This window comes from Prionailurus bengalensis, chromosome A1 (genome assembly GCF_016509475.1).
Source record: "Prionailurus bengalensis isolate Pbe53 chromosome A1, Fcat_Pben_1.1_paternal_pri, whole genome shotgun sequence".
In the NCBI taxonomy this organism is placed as follows: Eukaryota; Metazoa; Chordata; class Mammalia; order Carnivora; family Felidae; genus Prionailurus; species Prionailurus bengalensis.
The window spans coordinates 210,050,177-210,069,786 of NC_057343.1; positions in this window are offsets into that span (position 1 = coordinate 210,050,177).

Here is a 19,610-nt window from a genome sequence, read left to right on the forward strand (position 1 = left end):
GCGAGAGCACAGCGGAGGCTGCAAAGCCAGGGAAGTGCACAATCCCTGCGGTGCCATCTGCACCATTCAGGGAGGCACCCTGTCAACACACTTCCTGCCAGAAGTTTTCACCCCAATCTACTGGAGGATTTTCTCCAGATGAATAAATCTCCAGATACTTATGGAAAATAATATTTGCTTTATAATAAACTTCGCTAGAATGCATTTACAGAGTACAATGAAGGTGGCCTACACACTTTTCTAAGGACATAGGTGAAGCATGAAAAAGAGTACTGTAGAAACCCTTCAGCATAGATTAGACAAGACAAAGAACAAAAATATTCTGAGAATTGGTATGGCACCTATTTGCTTTTTCAACAGAGTAGTAAACTTGTCAGCAATGAAGAAAAAGCACTAATGAAATGAAACTTGGCTCTAAGCATTTGTTATTACTTGAAAAACACTCTCAGGGTTACCTAGAACCCAGCAAAGTATATGTGTTGGAATGTCTCCATTCTCACCAAAAAGGACTGCAAAAGACACCCAGCCTTTGGCTAATGGTTGCTTAGCACAGGGAGCTTCTCAGCAATACTTCTTGTTTTTAAGAGGACTAGTCCAATTTGGTGACAGTCTGAAATACAAAGCACTTTTTATTGAATTACTTTATAGGAACATATGCTAACATATAGCAAAATGTGCTTTTCCCAGCAGTTTATCTGATACCTATTTTACTTAAGTATAACTTATAATTAGCCTATTGTTTATATGCAAAGTTATTAAACTGAATGGGGCGCCTGGGTGGCTCAGTCGGTTAAGCGGCCGACTTCGGCTCAGGTCATGACCTCGCCGTCCGTGAGTTCTAGCCCCGCGTCGGGCTCTGTGCTGACCGCTCAGAGCCTGGAGCCTGCTTCACATTCTGTGTCTCCCTCTCTCTGACCCTCCCCTGTTCATGCTCTGTCTCTCCCTGTCTCAAAAATAAACGTTAAAAAAAAATTTTTTTTAAATAAATAAATAAACTGAAGTCACTAGGGGCGCCTGGGTGGCTCAGTCGGTTAAGCGGCCGACTTCGGCTCAGGTCATGACCTCGCCGTCCGTGAGTTCTAGCCCCTCGTCGGGCTCTGTGCTGACCGCTCAGAGCCTGGAGCCTGCTTCACATTCTGTGTCTCCCTCTCTCTGACCCTCCCCTGTTCATGCTCTGTCTCTCCCTGTCTCAAAAATAAACGTTAAAAAAAATTTTTTTTTAAATAAATAAATAAACTGAAGTCACTAGGGGCGCCTGGGTGGCTCAGTTGGTTTAGCGTCCCACTTTTGATTTCGGCACAGGTCACGATCCCACGGTTCATGAGATCAAGCCCTGCATCAGATTCCACACTGATAGCACAGGGCCTGCTTGCGATTCATTTTCTCTCTCTCCTCTCTCTCTCTCTCTCTCTGCCCCTCCCCAGCTCTCTCTCTCTCTCAAAATAAATAAATAAACTTAAAAAAAAAAAAGCTGACATCCTTTAAAAGTTTGTTCTTGGGGCGCCTGGGTGGCGCAGTCGGTTAAGCGTCCGACTTCAGCCAGGTCACGATCTCACGGTCCGTGAGTTCGAGCCCCGCGTCAGGCTCTGGGCTGATGGCTCAGAGACTGGAGCCTGTTTCCGATTCTGTGTCTCCCTCTCTCTCTGCCCCTCCCCCGTTCATGCTCTGTCTCTCTCTGTCCCAAAAATAAATAAACGTTGGAAAAAAAAAAATTTTTTTTAAAAAAATAAAAGTTTGTTCTTTCAGGGGCACCTGGGTGGTTTAGTCACTTAAATGTCCAACTCTTGATTTCTGCTCAGGTCATGATCTCACAGTTCATGGGTTTGAGCCCTGCATCGGGACTCTGTGCTGACAGCTTGGAGCCTGGAGTCTGCTTCAGATTCTGTGCCTCCCTCTCTCCGCCCCTCCCCTGCTCACACTCTGTCTCTTTCTCTCAAAATTAAATAGATACATAGAAACATCGATAGGTAGATAGATAGGTAGATAGATAGATAGATAGATAGATAAAGATAGCCAGACAGATAGACGGTTTGTTCTTTCATGTAATCTCAATGTTCCTCCCTGGGATCTATTTTTACAGACTCATTTGCATAGAGTTCTTAGTGGTGGTGGTGTTTGGTGGGTTGATTTTTTGTTGTTATGCTTTGGTAAGAAAGCAAAAACAAATGTAAGCTTAGCCCATGTCTGTTTTATTTCGAATTCCCTTCCAGTGGGAATTGATTGGATTTTATTGCCATGACAGGTCTCTGACATTGACACACACGTGTAGTTCTGAATACAGGCAGGACACAGAAAGTAGAGAGAAGAAAGGTGGGGAAACCCAGGGAAAGGCGACGGAGGACAGAAAGACAGAACAACCAACAATGAGTGTTGTTAGTGGCGCCAGCGTGGAGTTGAGTCACTGACCTCAGGGAAAGAAAACCTGAGGCCCCTAGGCTCCTAAAATACATGGGAACCCTTTTAGTCATATTTACATTCAAGAAGCATTTGTGGAAAATGTAATATTCACAAAGTATGGTGCTCCACCATGGGAACAAACACAAAGAGCAGCATTCTCGTGGCCCCTGTGCTCCAGGGGCCACAGTAAACAAAACCCAATAACGATACTCTTAATAGGTGAAGAGACACCAGTTACGATTTAGTAAACCAGTGCCCCCCATCTGTTCTTAATACAACAACTGTTTATTTCTCGCTCACGTAACAATGATATGATGCACACATTTTGGGTTAGTTGGCAGCACTCTACCTAAAGGTGATTCAAAGGCCTACATAAGTCCGTCTGTGGCTTCCGTATCTTCAACATTTGGTTACCAAAGTTACACTGAGAATACAGACTGCCAGTATCAGGTATGAGAGGAGTATTATTATCACCACAGATCCATAATAAATAAACATTATGAAAAACTTTATGCCCACAAATTCTACAACTTGGATGAAATGAACAAATGCTTGAAAAACACACCTTACCAATTACCGGGGAAAAATGAAGTAAAAAATCTGAATGGCCCTACAGCTATTAAGTAAATTGAACTGATGTAAAACCTTCTCACAAACAAAATTCCAGGCCCAGATGGTCCTGCTGGTGAATTCTATCAAATATTTATAGAAGAAATAATTCCAGTCTTCCACAGACTTTTAGAAAACAAAGGAGGGAATACTTCCTAACTCATTTCATGAGGCCAGCATAACCCTGATACTAAAACCAAATGAAGACAGTATAAGAGAAGAAAATTACAAATTTCCCTGGGCATCATCTCCATTCCAGCCAGCTGGAAGGGGACACAAGCATAGGTGATTCCATGTGAAAAGCTGTCTTCTGGGCCAGGCCCGTATGCGGAATGCACTACATCTGTTCACATTCCTTCAGACAGGACTCGGGAGTATGGCTACACCTATTGGCAAAAGAGGTGGGGAAACTTAGTCTAAGCCATGTGTCCTCAAGAAGAAATGAAACTAATTTGGTGATGCCAGCAATGCAGTGTGACAAACACTGCAAAGAAAGGTCATACAGACGGGGCGCCTGTGTGGCTCAGTCAGTTAGCATCTGACCTGAGCTCAGGTCATGATCTCACAGCTCATGAGTTCGAGTCCCCTGTTGGGCTTTGTACCAACAGCTCAGAGCCTGGAGCCTGCTTCAGATTCTGTGTCTCCTTCTCTCTCTGCTTCTCCCCCACTCACACTCTGTCTCTTTCTCAAAAATAAATAAACATTAAGAAGAAGAAGAAGAAGAAGAAGAAGAAGAAGAAGAAGAAGAAGAAAGCAAGCTCATACAGAGAGCTGGTGGAGCAAAAAGGAAAAGCTGTGACTGGAGAAATGAATGAATGAGCCAGCAGTTAGCTAACAACATAAATAGCCTCCCTTAAAATTGCCCCTGCCTAGTTCCAGATGAGGTAGTAACTGTACCAATGGGAATAATGATTTACAAATCACTAATGGGCCCTGTTTCAGTGTTAACTTGTGGCTCAAACACGGGGTGTGCATTTGCTTTCTGTGGGACTTGGCGGGAAGCCTGGCCTAGAATTAAATGCCGCAGTTCTATGTCAAGCTGGTGGTATTCTTCTGCAGGCATTTAGCCTACTGCACCCCCCCAAATTTGCTTCCCTTTTTCTTTCTTTGAGACAGTGGGGTGCACAGGAACAGGAGGGAGCAGGGGGGTGGTAAGTCCAGAAATCCATCCTGGTTGAATTTTATGAAACGCTGTGTGGTCTCCCTGCATACATGAAAAGTTGGTAAACTCATTTTAAAAGATAGGAAACTTGTCTCCTTTAAATGTGTGCCACAGGCCTGCCCTGCCTGTTAATTCTCTTCCATTTTCTGTAGCTCTGTTTTTCCTTATTTGCATTCCCCATCCTACTAGTTTTCTTACTTCATTTCCTGACCTACCACAAAATACCCCCTTTCCCTCTGAAGAGCTGAAGGAAAGGTAAGCTTTCTGGAGGTTTCTGAGCATGGCTCGAATCCGACCATCATTCTGAAAATCAAGATAACGGTTTCCTCCAAACACCAGCAGCACCATGTGGGGAGGAGGATGTTACTACAGTAAAGAAACCCGAAAAGCCCGAGTGTTGAACTAAAATGGAATGCAATGACATTTCCAATGTCCTCGTACCTCCTTTCTAATTTCTTCAGTCCCCTGAATGCATCTTCAAGCATGATGAGTGAGGATTTCCGTTAGTCTTCCCATCTACCACCACCACCACCACCACCACCACCACTACCACCACCACTATCTCTCTGGGTCACACAGCTTCCCCGAGACCTGGCAACCACTCCCACTATACAGCAGAGTCACAAAGCATTTTTATAAAGCACTCTGAGGAGCCCTGTATGGTGGCAGGAAAATGCCCTCCAGCCACCCCTTACATTTCATTCCGGTGGTAAGTTTGCCTTCATAAGACACCCTATGCCCAAAACGAACAGCTTAGCCTTGAACTTGTATTTTCATTATTCCTAATGTATATTAGGTCCCTTTCTACAGCCAAATTTTAAGTTTCTTGGGGCAAGTCACATCTAATGCTGCTTTGGTACTTCCACAGCGCCACACACAGCCTTGCACATAATAGATTCTCAATAACTATACAGTGATGTGATTTAGGTTAAACAAGGATGCAATCACTACATACAAGGTGAACATCCCTGAAAAAGATAATACTGTAAGCCCAATGTATCATTCAACACCTGCCTTCGAATGGTGTTTCTTGTTTCAGTGTTTGGATTGGGACTGATCATGAGAAGACCCAGAGGAAAACTCAGCACTGAGAAGAAAGGATGGGGGAAAGGGAGCCCCTCCCCAAGTGGGGGGAGTGGAAATTTGAGAGAGGTTGGGACTATTCTTTACACTGGTTGTAGGACCATCAGAGTTCAGAGAACAAACAGTTCCATAGTGGCCTGAGTGGTCAGAAAAGACTTTGTGAAGAAACAGAGCTTCCTCAAGGAACAAGAATTGATTAGGTAGAAAAATAAGAGAGAACTTTTCTGGCTAAGGGGACAGAAAAGGCAAAGGTAAGGAAGTATGATAGAGTTTGATAAGTCATGTCCTTGAAGAGGTGCTGCAGGCTCAGTCCACAAATGCTGGAGAGTTATGGGGCATATGTTGGGACAGTTATTGTGAGGTCCATCTATGGGGAACTCTGAAAGCCAGGCATGGGAGCAGGAAGCTATTATAGGTTCTTAAACTGGGGAAGGCCCTGGGGAAAGTGTTACCTGGGGATGATTCCCCACCATAGGGGCTACTTAACCTCTTAATACTGCTCACTATATCTGTATAATTTCTTTGTGAGCTCAAGTATAGTCTGTTCCATCAGAGTCTTGATCTTTGTAAGCTCAACTTAGGCTGAAGATCACTATTAGCTTTCCCCTCTGGGCCTCAGATTAACCTGTTCCCCCCAGCCCAATTCCATTTTTAGAGTCCTCTATAGATAGGCTATTATTCATTATTTGCACAGTGGTCTCTCTCTTTTTTTTTTTTTTTCTCTCATTTTACAGTATCTGCACAAGCTGGGGAAGCCCAGGTTAGAAATTCTCATATAGCACCAATGTTGAATATTAGTTATTCTTTTAGCCACTGCCACACTAGTGCTGTCCCCCCAAAAGTTATACTAGCCACTAGGATATATATATATATGAAAAGGACACCCACACAAAAGAAAGGCAATCACAAAGAAATGATACCTGGGATTTCAGAACCTATAAGTTTTACAGCTTCAGCCCAAGTTTTTGGGAACATTTTCTCCCAATCATCATGCTGTGAAGAAGACCCAGCAAAAGGGCCCCACAGAGAAGAACCAAGACCCTGGTTGACAGCCCCAGCTAAGCACCAACTTGCTCATGGGAGTGAGCCATTTTGGAAGCATGCTTTCCAGTCTCAAGCAGGCTGACCCAGCTGGCACTATGTAGGTCAGGGACAAGGTGTCCTCACTGAGCCCAGTCCAAATGATCGACTTGTGAGTAAAAATAAATGATTGTTGTCTTAAGCCACTAAGTACTTGGGGCTATTATACAGCAAATACATAACCATAATGTATGTAGAAATCAACCTTGCCTCTCCTCACACAATTTACACACATACCTCTATCACTACACAGGAATTTCTGCTAATATAATTAATCTGGATCTATGAGTGTGTGTGTGTGTGTGTGTGTGTGTGTGTGTGTGTGTGTATGTGTATCAACATTGTGCCCTGGGTTCCCACTGCATATCAGTATGATAGGCAAGCCTTCTGAAAACTGCCCCAAGGAATCCATGTGGTGTGGGTTTCAGTCCCAAGTCTGTGCATGCTAATATATCAGTCAGATGATGTAATCGGTGCCTCAGTGTGTACCTAAATGTCTAGTTCCTGTTAAAAGGCTGGGCTTCTTAAAAAGTTAAGCTAATGAGAACTTCAGGCACATTAGAAATCTTTAAAGAAGATATATTTAGTCAGTTAATCTCAAATTTCAGGGCATGAACAGCTTTCTTTCGGATCCATACTTAAAACCTGACTCTATACCCTAGATTATAAGCCAAATAACCTGCTCTGCAGCTAAACACTGACATCCCTTACCTTATATGCAGGGGAAGGCTCAGATTCCCTCATGCCAAGGAGATAGGGCAGGAATACGGGGCAGTAAGAGTAACAGATATTTGTAGCTATGTCTCCCTTAAACCAATGCTTCTTGAGCTGTAATGTACATACAAATCACCTGAGAGTATTGTTAAAATGCATATTCTGCCTCAGTTAGTCTGAGATGGAACCTAAGCTTTCATGTTTGTAACGAAGTCCTGGTTGGTGGTCAATGTCACTGTTCTGTGGACCACACCTTAAAGATCTGACCACCGTCATTAATAGTAAGCCTTCAGTGCCCCTTATGTAACTTCCTCCAAAGCCTGAGCCTGGCAAAATAGTGTCACCACCCCCTCACCACCTTCCCCATCATCACCACCATTTCCACTGTCACCACCGTCACCTCTCTGACCACCACCATCTCCTTCACCACCTCCACCACTTCCAGTAACACCACCATATCCAGCACCTCTGCTGCCACCACAGTCTCCACCACGACCATCACTCACACCACTCTTCTACCTCAATGCTGCCCGTTACAGACCAGCAGAATTACTCAAACAACAGATCATTTATTTATCCAAATAGATTCTTGCTGGGCATCCCAGAGATGATTTAACCGATAGATAAGGGCACTGAAATCAAAGACAGTCATCTCCAATCCAACAATAACAATGATAAGAACTGAAGACTGGTAGTTCATCAAGCATAGCCATTTCAGCAGGAAATACCAGCTCCATCTGACCAAAACAGCTAAAGCACAGCAGATCCAAGAGCAAGGCAGATCCTAATGAAAATAATATGGTTGTCATGACACATTTGCCAAAATAGCCACCTTCGTGTCGCACATTTTGGACTTGCAGGAGAGTTCGTTCATTTGGAAGGGCAAAAAATGTAAGTAGGTGGACTTGGCTTACAGCTGAAATAGGTAACTCGTCTGTTACATAAAATTAAAAACAGAAAACTGGGGTCTCTTTCCTAATCATTCTTCCCTCCCTAAGAAGGTCTCTAGGAGGATCTGCCAAGTGCACTCAACGTCTGTGTCCACCAAACTCTAATCCCTGGCGAATATAATTTTCATTCTAGAAATGAAAAATCTGCCCAAGCAGTAGCAGCATGAAGTTCAAAAACATCTGTACTGCTAGGTAAAGATGATCTGTATACATGATGTGGGCAGCGGTGATTTCCTCTACTAAGCTTCCGAAACGAGAGAAGCTGGGAAGGCAGCAACTCGACTCAGCCGATGTGAACCTTCTGGGGTTTCAGAAGTGATTACAACCAAGTTCTCTAATTGCTTGTGTGTTTTATTAAGTAGATCCCATTTGAGTCTAAAATCACATGCGATGTTTAAATGTTATTTCTGTAAACTATACAAAACTATAATTTTCCAGTAGAGAAAAAAAGATGCTGTCAAATAAGAAGAGATATGAAATGAGATCGTTTCCCTTATTTGCAAGACAGATGTTATTTTTGGCTCTTCTGTATAATGCATTCCATATTATAGTCTCTTTCTGACCAAACACTAGGAACAGCACATGCTTGCACACAGTGAACCAAAACCATTATCAGGAAAGCTTCTTTTTATTAACTCTGACAACTTTTCAGGTCCCCGGTGCAGAAACCTCAAGCTTTCGGCTGCAAACAGGGCCCGTTATGCCAAGGCGGGATTTTTTCATCCATCTGACATATTCTTGCAACAGAAATAAAGCTGTACGTTTCCTTCAGAATCTGCCCCTGAGGGTGGGCAAATGATTTTTTTTTCTCTTATCTTTCCTGTGAAGCTCTTGTCCTCTTATGCTGACAGATCATAAGATTTTTCTTTATCGCTTTCTTTAGAAAAATGTGGAAAAGGAAGACAGTAAGGATGGCATAAACTTCCACGGGAAAAAAAAAAATCCATCACACTAACTAGCTGTTCTACTTGTATTTATCTCCAAAAAGTTTGACGCTGAGCAAATATCAGCTGAAACTAATTAGCCCCAGGATAAAAATCTCAATACTGAACTGGGATGACAAAAATGCAACCAGAAATGAATAAAATGTACTGGTTGGAAGCAGACGGCAGTTTTGCCAACAACTAATGTGTGCAGAGGGAGAAACAAATGGTTATTATTAGGCTGACTTAATTTTCAGTTGGAGGTTCTTCTCTGTGATGGAGAAGCTGATGTTCATTTAAATAACTTGACCTCAGCCAACTGCTTACACTTCCTGGGTTTGCCAAGGTATTTACTTTGCAGAGTTTTTAAAGATGGTGTCTGCCCTACAACAGCCTGGGGGCACCACCAGCCAAGATAAAGAACAAACAGATAATAGTTAAAAGGGACAAGAGCCTGGATGCAGGGAATGTGCAGACGCTCTCTCTAAAGTCTGATGTCCTTCACCGTTGCTGACACAGGTGTAAGGAAGGGTTAACAACTTGCGGCACATGGGATTCAGAGGCGACTCAGGCTTCCTCGTTTCACAGAAACGAGAGTTTGGGAAGATTTCTGGGACTACATCTGGGTCTCTCTTCCCCATGGAGGGAAAGTGGGTGCTGGCGAGAACCCACCAGGTAGACATTCTCTTCCAAATTCACTTGGGAGCACGGTTAACAGTCAAGGGAATTAGCCAAGAGTCAAGATGATTTCCCTTCAGTTCTCCCACCCCCTTCTAGTACAAGGATGGTCACCTCAGAGCAGGTAGAGTAGGGGTGCTTACCTCCATCCAGTTCATTTCCTCCCAAAAAAACCCTGACAGGACTGGAGCCAGGATATTGGGGAGGCTCTTCCACTGTGAGGAGGCCAGTCTGCCCTGTTTTAGGGTCAGGCCACGTCCAAATGCCCTCAACCTACTGAGAGGTCATTTGCAGCTTCAGTAGACAGTTCTTGAATATACCAAAGGCTTCCTCCCTCAGGTATGTGTATCGTTCTTTACCTTCAATGTTTACCAGAGCATGCTTGGCCCTTGCAACCAATGAGACACGAAAGCTGGTGAACAGATCCCTCAGCTTTCTTGTCCCTTGGTGAGGCAGTTCTAAGTTAATGTGCCACCCACCCTCTCAGGATTAGCTGCCTACAGAAGCAATGCGCCCATTAGTATCCCTTTGATTTGCTTTCCTCCATGTTTGTTTGTTTGTTTGGTGGTTTTTTTGTTTTTTCGTTTTTTTGTTTTTGGTCTCTGTCCCCATTACCTTACCCTCTGGATCACCTCCCAAAGAAACTAACATCCAAATCCCTGTGTCATAGTCTGCTTTGGAGGGGAATATGAACCAAGACACTTGCTCTAAGCAACTCCATGTTATATGAAGTTACTCAGGATGAGAGTCTGGTATCCAGCTCACACCCAACCACATGGTAAAATATCCCACAAATAACAGCAGCACAGCAGCCTATTAAGGTCCGAGAGAACACCTCTAGGCATAAAGCTGACTTCCAAGGATTGGAAGCATGTATTCCTAAAACAAATATTTATTGAGGGCACTGTAAGTCGGCCTTCACCACTTTGTATGTACAACTACTGGGTTATTTTTGGTAGCTCTCAGTAGGCCATAGTTAGAGAAAAAGGAGAATGAGTTGCTCCCCCAACCTTTCTAACAGGTTTCGTGAACTAAAATCTCAGACCAAATTCAGCCACACACATAGACATTTATTTGCAAGCAGGCAGAAAAACAAACAACCTGTTCTGTAAGCTCAAAGATTTCTGTTCTTTTTAGAGCGTTGCCCACACCTTGCAATAAACAGTCACCTGGGACTAACAGGATCACATTCCGTAGCAGGTCACAGTTAACCTCTATTGGAGTGAGGCCACCAAAAACCCAGGAACCGGTGGCTGGACACAGGACTCTACAGGAGCACACAATAAAGGTGTACTAAGACTGGCTCATTGAGGCTCTTTCCTATTGACTAGTGCAACTGTGCACATCTCTTCCCAATGTCTTCTCAATGGCTTCATGTTGGTATTTGGGCCATGACGGGAATATTTATAATATGGATATCAGCAAACACTTAAAATTTCCCCAAAGAGCCTGTTAAACATTTACCACTACACTGGTGGCACCATCCATGAAACCTGACAAATATCTCACAGCCTATTATACAAGAACAGGAAGTACCTCAAAAAATTTTACACCACTCACTTATCTTGAATGCCACTATCTTTACTAACATTTATTATGCAATTACTAATGCTTCTAGTACTGACAAGAGATGGCTTATCAAAGGTACTTCTGAAGTGTGACTCTTCTGATTTAATAGAAGCGGACTACTCCTGAGGTATATATTCCTGATTAGAGCAACTGATCATCTCCAGATTGTAGCTTAAAGAAACACAGAAACAATGTCATATTAATGATGCTGAAGTAGGTGAAAATAAGTTGCACACATCATAACCGGGGGCTTACTATGTGTACCAGGCAGCAGGCTAGGCATATCTCTACAAGCCCTCAGACCTCACTCCTAGAAGTTTCCTGAGAAGCCATTCATCTAACAAATATGTTTTGAGGAATTACTATTAGTATCTGTAGAAAGTGCTGCAGGAAATCCAAAGATGAGAAAACAAAGGGTCCTGTCCTGGGACTTATAAGTCCCATAGGAATAATGACCACCCCCATCCCCCTCCACAAAACTCCTCTAATTCACTTCCGGGAAGCTGATGTATTAAGAACAGAGAGTGCAGAAGGAATGGGGTTCCAAAGGCAGGTCTACTCCACAGAGCTCAAGAAGCAAAGCAGATCCTGGTGAACCACATGAAGGAAATGATGGATGGGTAGAAGGAGAGAGTGAGGTAGGTAAGGAGGAATTATCACTAGATTAATGTAGATTATGAAAAGGCTTAAGAATTCTATGATCTTAAGACTAACCCCTTAAGCCAAACACAACTAACTTCCACCACTGCTTTCCCCAAATTCTTGGAATTACTACTTTCAAGTCAAGAAAAGCATCAGATGGGATGAGTAGCACTGGGGACAGGGTGAGGTCAGGGCTTCCAGATGGTTGAAGTATGCAGGCATGTTGGCCTACAGTTCCAAGTAAAGGGAACAACATGTGCAAAATGCAGAGATGTCAAATTTGGAGGACTTTGAGAACACCAGAAACAGTATGTCTTGGGTTTTGAGTTCTAACCTTAGCTTCATTACTGAATAGCTTCCATGGCCTTGGGCAAGCCACTGAAATCATATGGATCTCAGTTCTTTCTTTATCTATGAAATGGGTAGGTTGGATTTTGCCAATTCCTACTCAGATACCTATTCTTCCCATCTTCCATACCAGCAGAACTCCTCTTTAGTTCTGGGAGGCAATGTACCCAGGTGAGGAACTTCACTATCTGGTGGCTTCTCCAAGCAGCAGCCCAAGACTAACTCTCTGCCTCTGGACTTATTACTCTGGGAATTCAGCAAAGTCTTATTTGATTAATTCATTGCATTTATGCTTCTGTCACATATAACCAAATGCAAACCCAAATCTTGCAACCCAAATCATTTACATATATATAAGCCATTATATACATATAATTATATATTAAAATATATAATTAATATATTAATTATAATTAAATATATTATATAAATTAAAATATAAAATATATAAAATAATTATACAAATTATAATATATTAATTGTAATTAAATATATATAATGGAATATTACTCAATAATCAAAAAGAACGTAATCTTGCCATTTGCAACAAAGTGGATACAGCTAGTGTGCATTATGCTAAGCAAAATAAGTCAGAGAAAGACAAATACCATATGATTTCACTCATGTGGAATTTAAGAAACAAAACATATGAACAGATGGCGGCAAACCATAAGAGACTCCTAACTGGAAACAACAAACTGAGGATTGATGGAGGGAAGTGGGGTAGGGAATAGGTTAAATGGTGATGGGTATTAAGGGGGGCACTTGTGATGAGCACTGGGTGTTACATGTAAGTGATGAATCATTAAATTCTACTCCTGCAACCAATATATGTTAACTAAATAGAACTTAAATTAAAACTTGAGAAAAAAAAAAGAGGAAGCAAACCCACAAATACCTGCCTTTCAGGAAATAAGGCTTCTGCTCCCAAACTCTCATTTGTTTCAAGATCCACTTAGCATCTTTAGCCATAACTGTTGCTAACTCTGTACAAGTGGAATATTCAAAGACAGTTTATGCATGTCAATCAGTTATGGATGCAGGTGGCAACTCTGGCCAATGGAGTCCTAGTTCTGTTTCTTCCTCTTCTACCATGCCTTCTTATTTAATTATTTTACTTAATTAAATTAATTTTACTTGATTAATTTTAATTAATTTTATTAATTTTACTTAATTAAAATGTATTTACTGAATGAGGAAATAAATAAAAGTGGTTAAGGACACTGAATATAATCATTGTTCAGACTCCTTTAGGTCCAGGAATTCTAGTTTCAAATCATTTTGTCTAGCTAGTTACCAGTCTCTTAGATATAGTAGAAATAGAAGGTCATGATACACAGAACTACTAAGTTGGATGGGGGGAGGAAGTGGTTGGAATTGAGGGTATCATCCTAGCTCACTGGGATCCAAAGTAGAAAACATACTTCGATGGTGTTGCAAAGGGCTGGAAATATGACAACATATGCAATGGTGACCTTTGCAAATTTTCCTAGGATCAACCATTTTTTGGAGCATAAAGTGCAGGTGAGAAGCAAAGTATATAGGATCAAAAGAAAAGCAGCAGTGCCAACCTCACCTAAACACTATGGCCCCGTGGGCAGGGCTTCATAGATTATGAAGTAAATTGCAATTCCTCCCTCAGGCCACACTCACAAAAAAAAAAAAAAAAAGGATTTGTTCTCCAAGAAAGAAACCATGGGTTTATAAGTACCAGCTTTTTGACAGTATATTCAGCAATGGTTCAGAAGGCCAGGGTTTGCATACAGTCCTTAGCGTGTATAATTCTACAGCCTGCATTCAAATTTCCTAAAATGTCATCTGTAGACTTCAATAAAATCAACTGATAGATGCCACTTGCCACAAGTATATTAATTAGGTTATATTAAGTATTCAGAACCTCTGAGATGGAACAGGATGCCCACTGGGTTTCTCTGTTAGAACCTATGATTGGTGCGGGGTGGAAGGAGGGAGAATGGGACACAGGAGAACGTCTTGGCATAGGGAACCAGAATACACAAGTCTTTACAAAAATCAGCTTTTGGTTTTACAGGGAAACTTTACTAATTTCTTTAATTATTTTTAAATTTCTGTGTAAATAATTTCTACTATTATCTTTATTAATTCCTTCACTCCACATTCTTTATTTTTCTCACATGTATCTAGTTGTTTCTTTTTTAACTTTGGCATTTTTATTCAGGCATGTATAATTTTTTTTTTATCCAGCTTCTTAATTTCAAACATTGGTTCTTTTTTGTCTTGCTTTTCCTAATAAATATAATTATGATAACAAATATTTCTCTGAGTACTGTCTTGGCCCTATCAATGGTACTTTTATTATATTGCATTTCTAAATAGTTTTTTATTACCTCTTTGACTCAGATGTTACAAAGATGTTGGCTTTTTTTTTTTCTTCAAGGAGTACAGCTTTTAATTTTAAGAAATACAATTGGTTTTTGGTTTGAGAGGGTTTTTGTTTTTGTTTTTGTTTTCTTTCTCAATTTCTAATTTAAGTGCATGTGATTTTTATTTAATTTGTAAACATTTTCTTATATAGGATTGATATTTTTGACACCTTAATGTGCTTTTGAAGAAATGAATGCTGTTCATTGGCTGTGTGTGTGTGCATGGTGTGTAAAGTTTATTGTGTTAATCAAATCTTTTATTATTTTTTCTTTCAAGTTTTTATTTCTGGTTAGTTAATATATGGGGTAATATTAGTTTCAGGAGTAGAATTTAATGGTTCATCACTTACATACAACACCCAGTGCTCATCACAAGTGCCCTCCTTGACAGCCATCACCATTTAACCCATCCCCCCACCCACCTCCCCTCCACCAACAATCAAATCTTTTATATTCTTATTTTTAGTGTATTTGATTTATGTATTTCCAAAAAAATGTTAAAGTCTGTTGTGATTGTGGATCTATTTATCCTTATATTTTCTATTTGCTTTTGCTTTATATATTTAGGAGCTATGTTGTCAGAGTCATAAAGGTTTGTTTGATAACTTTCACTACTTTTACTACTCTGAAATGTTCTTCTTTGGTCATTTTAATATCTACCTTGAATTTTCTTTTGTCTGATATCAGTAGTGTCAGATTTCCTCTATTCTGGTCAGCATTTTCCTTTTATATTTTTTTTCCATTCCTTCATTTCAACCATTGTGTGTCTTCAGCCTGCTTGTGGGAGAGAGTACAACATGTTCTGTGCGGTGTGATTTCTAGCCTGTCTTCTGTGATCTGGAGAGGGAACAGAGTGTGTTATCCCCCTCAGGGCAGGCCTTTAGTCATCTCCTGGCCTTTAGGGCTCATTATTATACCTGGGTGTCAGCCACAAAAGGCCCCACCCAGCCTCTCTTCACTGATTCTTCCCGCCTAGGGGGACATATATATTGGTTGCTTTTTGCCTGGAGAGGTAGAGGCAGAAAAGAGGGAGATGGCACCTGGTCAACAGACCTGTTTGCTTCTGCTGCAGAACCCCAACTAAACACCCTGTCAGTTGCCACAGGGCTTCTTGCCAGACCTCTGAAAGTCACCAAGCTTTTGGCTAGAAATGTCCTTGGAGTCATACCTACCTTTGTAAGAGTTTGCTCCTGCATGTGTTTTAGGCTGTGATTTCATTCTTCAATCAGATCTCAACTATGTTCCATATTTCTGAAATTTATCAAATGTTTTTTTGGCCAACTGATGACTATTTTGTTTGGGAGCATGATTTTGGGGGCCATGATTTCTGGGGATTTTGTGTGGGAGGGAGAGGCTGCAAGGATTTCCATAATACTTGTTCTGTCTCTTCCATTATTTCTTTAATCCAGATGATCAAAAATAGGACTCTGAGGAGTGCCTGGGTGGCTCAGTCGGTTAAGCGTCCGATATTTGATTTCAGTTCAGGTCATGAGCTCACAGTCTTGAGACTAAATCCCACATCAGGCTCCATGCTGCTTAAGATTCTCTCTCTTAAAAACAAAAATAGGACTCCAAGGCAAAGCATGTGAATATTTTTAGGAACCTTGATACATACCGCCAAACTGCTTTCTAGAAGGATTATAATAATTTACACCATCAACAGCAATTCCTTCAATGGAAATTTTGCTAATTGTTTAGAAGAAAAAGAGAAGTTAAAAATCAAGTAGAGGGATGGTTAAAGTTTTTAAAAATTGTTTTATAAAGGTATAATTGACATACAATAAGCCACACATATTTAAAGTATATAATTTGATAAATTTGGGTATATATATATATATGGTGTATATATATATGAGATGTATATATGTACGTATATATATATGAGTATATATATATGAAGTGTATATATATATGTAAGGTATATATATATATGAAGTACATATACATATATGAGGTGTATATATATATATATGAGGTATATACATATATATATGAGATATATATATATATATGAGGTGTATATATATATGAGGTATATACATATATATATATATGAGGTGTATATATAGAGAGAGATTTATATATCTGTGTGTATATATATATATATGTGTGTATATATATATGTGTATATATATATATGTGTGTGTATATATATATATATATATATATATGTATCTGTGAATATATAAATCACACCACAGTCAAGAGAGCAAAGATATCCAACAATCTGGAAAGTTTCCTGACATCCCTTGGCAATCCCTCTTTCCTACTCCCACCTGCCTCACTCTCCCATCCCCAGGTAAACACTGATCTGATTTCTATCACTGTTGATTAATTTATATTTTCTAGAGTTTTATAGAAACAGAATCATATACATATACCTTTTTCTCTGGTTTTCACTCAGAATAATTATTTTGACATTCATCCATATTATTTCATGTGTCAACAATTTACTCCTCTTTATTGCTGAGTAGTATTTCATATATATATATACTCTTGAAGTTACCCCACAGCTCACAGATGCTCTGGTTATTTTTAAAAAATTTTTCCTGTGTGTTTCATTTTTTACAGTTTCTATTATGTCTTCAAATTCACAATTCTTTTCTTCTGTGATGTCTAATATGCTATTTATCCCATCCAATGTATTTGTCACCTCAGATGTCATAGCTTTCACTTGTAGAGGCTGATTTGGCTTTCTTTAAGATATCTTCCATATCTCTATTTTACTTTTATACATCTGGATTATAGTCATAATAATTGTTTTTAATGTTCTTGTCTGTTAATTCCAATGCCTATGTCAATTTTAAGTAAGTGTGATTGCTTTTTGCCTCGTTATGGGTTATATTTTCCTGCTTTTTTTTTTTGGCATACTTGGTAATTTTTTATTGAATTCCAGCCACTGTGAATTTTACTTTGTTTGCTGTTAGATATTTTTATATTCCTATAAATATTTTTGAGTTTTATTCAAGGATACAATTACAAGGAAACAGTTTGGTCCTTTTTGTTCTTGCTTGCAAGACTTATCAGGTGGACCAGAGCAGTGTTTAACTTAGGGATAATGATTTCCCACCACTGAAACAAGACATTTCTGAGTATTCTACCCACTGCTACATGAACTCCAGTCTCCTGTGTGAGCACCAGAGACTATTCCTTCTAATGCTTTTGTCTGGTTCTTTCTCTGGCTTCAGTTTCCTCATATGTATGAGCTGGTATCCACTATTCTTTTATATATTACATCTTTGTTCATTTCAGGTGGAAAGGTAAATCCAATCCCTTTTAATCCATCTTGATAGAAGCAAACTAAACTATTTTAGTGTGAAAAGGCTTTTTTCAAATAATGTCACTATATAACACAGATACAAAGCAAAGCTCCTGTGACTCAAAGTGAGGTAAAGTATTGATAGCCTGAGAAAATCTGCCCACAAAACTTCATCCTTGATGCTCTCAGAAGCTAAAGCTCTCCCCTGATCCTTAGAGATTCACAAAGCCAATTTAAAGACCACTAGATCTGGTCAAACTCTTCTTTTTTATACTTGATGCAACTGGTGAGTCACTTGCTCAAAGTCACACTGCTAAAATCTAGGTCATAGGATGAAAGGGAATGATGACTGCACACGAGTAAAGGCCTCAAGAATGGTAGCAATTCTTACTATGTCTGCCCCTGTATTTTTTAATTTCCAAAATACTGACTAATATTGAACAGAGAAGAAAGACTGTGGTGAGTTTAAGAAAGGACCCAGTGTGGGGTGCCTGGGTGGCTCAGTCGGTTAAACATCCAACTTTGGCTCAGGTCATGATCTCACAGTTCATGAGTTCGAGCCCCACGTCGGGCTCTGTGCTGACAGCTCAGAGCCTGGAGCCTGTTTCATATTCTGTGTCTGCCTCTCTCTCTGCCCCTCCCCTGTTAACGTGCTGTCTCTGTCTCAAGAATAAATAAACATTAAAAAAAATTTTTGTTTTAAAAAGAAAGGACCCAGTGCATTTCCTAGGAAAGGTTCTCAATGAGCTTCAGCTCAGCTCACAGATCTCTGGCAAAGGGCAGACTCCCGAAGACTAGAACCCAGATCCCTGAATCACAGGCAAGTGTTCTGTCTACTGTATCCCATCTTCTCCCTTCCATCTGTAAAATTCTAGAATCCACTGAAACCCTTTTTGCTACACACCAGATACTTAAAAAGAGATTACTGACCAAGAACAATGTGTTTGTGATTGTTGGCAAAATTTCCTGTGAGCACAGAAATCTCAATCCCACACTAAAAAAGTACAGATTCCATTTTGCCTTGAACATCATGCAATAGGGTATAGTGTGATGGTGTTTATAAAGCAAGCTACAAGGAAGACAGTTCATCAAATAGGAATGACAGCTCTAGGCCCCCACTGAAAACAACAAAATAGGAAAGGTATGGGTGCCAGGAGCGTCTAACTTAGACATTGACATACTGGATGAGTCTGGATTTGCCACTCAATGAATTTCAAATTCCTTGTCTTTAAATAGTATTCATAGAACCTGCTGCAGCTTGATTCCCAGAGAATCCAGAAGCTATAAGTGGATTTAAAAACAATTTGTAAATCACTTAGCGCTCCTTAGAGATAGGAGGATATATAAATATGTGGTACTACTATAAAGTTAACCATACTTAAATATAGTTAGCCATACTTAAGTATGCTAACCATACTTAAATATTTACAATATTACCATTGAGAGGGATTATCTACAAAACTCTTAGTGTCTTCTCCAATTAATATTCCAAATGATAGAGAAGCTAATTATCCTGGAGTCTTGCTATACTGTAATCTTACTATAGCCCAGAAATTAAGATACATTTAGAACTTTTTCTGTATCAGTGAGAACGGAAGGAATCTCAACACAATATGGCTATTCCCACACCACATCACAGACCTCAGAGCCAGCACCAGTAAGGAGTGTTCAGCATCCTTCTTGAGGATTCAGTCTTATCACTTTGCCCAACATTAGAGAAAAAAATTACCAAGTAGTTTGATCATTTTGTGATCTAGTTGTTATTTTTGATACATATTTATTGGCAAATTCAGC